The sequence below is a fragment of the Ischnura elegans genome, assembly GCF_921293095.1.
Source record: "Ischnura elegans chromosome 13 unlocalized genomic scaffold, ioIscEleg1.1 SUPER_13_unloc_1, whole genome shotgun sequence".
Taxonomy (NCBI): Eukaryota; Metazoa; Arthropoda; class Insecta; order Odonata; family Coenagrionidae; genus Ischnura; species Ischnura elegans.
Window position 1 is genome coordinate 2,604,719 of NW_025791657.1, and position 4,190 is coordinate 2,608,908.

The following is a 4,190-nucleotide window of genomic DNA, read 5'->3' on the forward strand; positions in this document are numbered from 1 at the left end:
TACGATACAAAAGCAACACAAAGAAAGAAAGAAAAGAAATGTTTATGTGAAGAAATTCATCAAAACTATAAATATACTTTTTTGCACAAACATTTACGGAACGCATGAACACACAAGTGTGAGGTAATATAGTCAGTATTTGAAGTAGAGTGAGTCATGCTGTTTTAGTAGACATTTTACCTATGAGCTTCTGTTTCTTTCTATGAATTTTGAAGATTATTTTGTAATTGGTTCTAGGGCCACAGAAAAGGATATTAGACAACATTCAAGTAGAATTCACTATTATAAATTGACATTAAGGCATCAATAACTAGTTTCTCAGATAGAATCAAAAAGAGGTCGATGTCATTTTCTGTGGAGCTTCTGAATTTGTTGCCCCTAGGAGACTTGATTATCATATTATGCACCCAGATAATGAGAACAGATTTTGTGGATTTTACATCAGCTTTTACAGAGATAAGTTAGTGTAGAGCTGGTTGCACATGCCGATAAGTCACATGACATGGTAAACTTCAAATTTAGTAAAATTATTAAGATTATAGCCTTAAAAAGTTATATTCGTGTGCTTAAAGTAATACACATTTAATACAGTTACTACCCACGATGCACCCCTAAAAAGCACCAAAAATGAAAATGTTATAATAATATTATGTTCACAATCGTTTAAGGCTTACTCCTTGTACGAAAAGAGGAGTTTTATATCCTCTGTACTTTAGGTTAGAAAGGCATTGGAATGAGTAAAACTAGAAGTTATTATTTGCATGCAATGAATGCTCCTTTATACTCCTTAGCTATTCATTGCCTGGCTCACTACAGAATAAAACCTGCTCTACCGACATATGGAATTATATCCCCTTGGATCAGCGTGGTAACCTTGGTAGGTGAAGGAATGGTAGGGTAAATGTAAAAAAAGCAGGGACTTTGATTATCACCTGCAAAGCACAGAAGAATTGATAAGGCTACCATGGGAATCCAAGGTTGGTATAGAGCGTTCCACATTTAGTTGACAGTATGGGCTCTTATGGAGAATAGTTTCCCATGTTAATCTCCATAAGGCCAGGAGCGCGGTGTTGTCAACAACAGCACGAAAATTAATGTTGCATTTTGCACTGCTTAAAAATTGCATTCTAATGTAGAAAGAGATGATGCATTCATTGCTGCCAATAGTTTTTCGATAAAAATTATAACAAAAGCTATAAAAAACATTTCCTTAAATTTCCGTCAGAAAGGTGTATTTTTTTACTTTATCTTCTTCTCGCAATTTCTGCCTGACCGTTGTCTGTATTGAATTGAATCTTCTGCAAAAATTTCTTCACACTATTTTCTCCTTGAAGGTCTTCACCAATTGTACAAATATTGAGTTTAAATGTTGTTACACCGATGTAACACCCTTTAGGACAAGAAAATTATTATTTTTGCAAGGTAAAAAGTAGTCGCTTACTAAGTTACGTTTCTTACGTCGTAGGTCCCTATATGCTGCGTATCAAATGTGAAAAAATTATAAGGTTATTTCTGGTGAAAAAATCATTAACGTACATCAATTCTGAAGCGATTTACAAGGTTTTGATCTTAAGAAAAATATTACGGTGCCACTGGGCCGGGCTTCTTGCTTTTTTTTTGCGCGCAGAGGGAAGGAAAAGGAATTTTTTGTCAATGCATACTATGAAATGTATTTATCTATTCATTTGATATCCTAAACAGAGAATACTCATACATCATAACAGGAGTTTTTTTATCTGAATACATCGTGGAAACTAAGAAAAAGAATATCTCATAATCTGTGCGAAATACTACCCCATCCAGTGTACCCCTTTTATAAATGGGGGCTTGGGTTTTTTTCTGAGTTCCTTTCATAGCGTACCATAAAACCTGCACCAAAAGCGACCCTAGTCGAAGGGGCCGTGGGAAGAATTTACGAAGGCGTTCAGTTTGTCATTGCATTTTTTTGGAGTGAACAAGTGTTGTGTGGTCTGCTGAATTTGAGAATTGTGATGTGTGTGTTACACTTACCTTTGCTGTAACACGCCCTGTGATCGATATGTCTGTCGTAAACGCTCTGTAATTAATATGTCCGATACAAAGAAGAGGAGAAAAGGTGAGAAGCTCATAAGCCACGAAAGACAGTTAGTGCTCAAAGTCTTCTCGTACTTAAGGAAATCTCTCAGCATAAGTGAGGCCTGCCGAGAAGCTTCGAAGGCTACTGGGTGCTAGGAGTTCACTATTTACAGAGTGAGAAAGGAAAGCTCCCGTGGTCCATTGGTAACTCCTTCAAAAACTAAAGAAATTAGACAGCCTTACAAAAATTCGAGAGCAGTGATTTTCGACAGTTTGGTGAGATCAGGAATTAGAAGTAAGGTACATGAATCTTTCGTGAAAAATATTCCTCCGACTTTAACACCCATCTTAAACTTGGTAAATATGGATAGTATTCTCCCAGATTACAAAAGGACAACACAATATCGTCTTATTTTGGACGTAGGTTTCATGTACGAACGCAGGGGGAAAAGAATCATCCTTATCGAATGGGATGATATTATTCGTTGGTGGCACAATTAATTAGTTAATGCAGCTAAAAAAATATGGTCGTGAAAACAGGACAAATGTATTCACAGGCAAAAATTGGATTAATGTTGGACAAATAGTAATCATTAGTTTGCGAAACAAACAATTAGAAAATCCGCATCAAGCTTTCCTTGCTGGACTAAATACTGGGCTTGGCCCCCACTTCCCGAGGAGGACGATTTGCAATTATACACACAGGAACGGAAAATGGGTTTATAAAAGGAGCATCGCATGTGTTTCTGTACGAAAAACTCAATGGATGAGCATGAAGAAGTGGGTGGCGAGTGTTATGAGAGATGGTTTGAGCACTCACTTCTTGCAAACTTACCCGAAGGATCAATTATAGTGGTAGATAATGCCTCTTATTACTCAAGGATATTGGAATCCTTGCCTACTATAAGGTGGAGGAAAGAGAACATTAAGGAAATTAGCTTTGAAGATGTCAGCTTGAAAAGATATTTAATTTACAATAAACCAAGTACGGGAAAATTTTGAAAAATAAAAGGTTGACGTCTTATACAGCATCGCCTTTCATGTAATACTAGCCAGAGCCAAAAAATATTACATAATATGGAAGGAATAGAAATTTTGTCTCATTCAGGAGTGGCAATATTTTTATTATCCTTCCATTTATTGTTATTTTTTACATTACAGATTATTCATTATTCAGCTTGTGCATTGAATAAGTACGTACATAAAATAACAAAAGACTTTGTTTTATAAGGCAGCAAAGGTATTGTAATTTACGCTAAAAAATTCCTTAATTTATACCGTCTTTCGTGCGATCCCTAACACCTTTTTGAACTAAACCATTTTGGCGCCATATTATGTGTGGTTGCATATGCTATTAGGATGCCTGCCTGTGGAGCGGAAGCTTGGCAACACTGTTATCCATAAGGCCCGTACTGTCAACTAAATATGGAACGCTCTATAGTTAGTCCAGGCATTGCAATAGGAGGAACTAACAATATGAATCACCTTAGTCAAGTAAGTAACCACATCTCATCCATGTCTCAGCAAAGCATGCTTTTATTTTTCTGTACTCTTTTGTGTGATTTTTTCCAAAATTGAATGTTATATCTATATTCTTAAAGACTAGTAAGAACTTTGAGAGTCGTAAAAATATCTAGTAAATAAAATCCACTGAATACAAACACTTTGCTTGCATAGAATATTAGTCAAAGTAAACAGTAATATAGGCAGCAATATCTTGAAGCAATTCTAATTACACCTAAATTTCAGACACATTGAGGCATTAGACAAATATTGGTTCACACAGTAGTATTGACCTTTTCATTGTGACTAATCCCACATTTTCTTGATAACATAAGAATTTTTTCTTTTTCGAATAGGTACTATGATAGATAATTGTACAATTTATTGCATGTAAATGCATAACAAAAGCTGTTAAGATGTGAATATTACAGAAGTGTATGTTTTGAGGTGGTGTGTAGATATTTATCAATGCTATAAATAGGGATTATTATTTTTTGTGAACTCAAAAAGCTTTTTCTATATTTCTGTATCTCTGTCTTAAATATGCTGATTTTGGACTCATATGCAGGCACAGGCCTCAACATCTTCCCAAGGCAAAGAGGTGGATGCTGAAGGCACAAGGGCCATTGTGA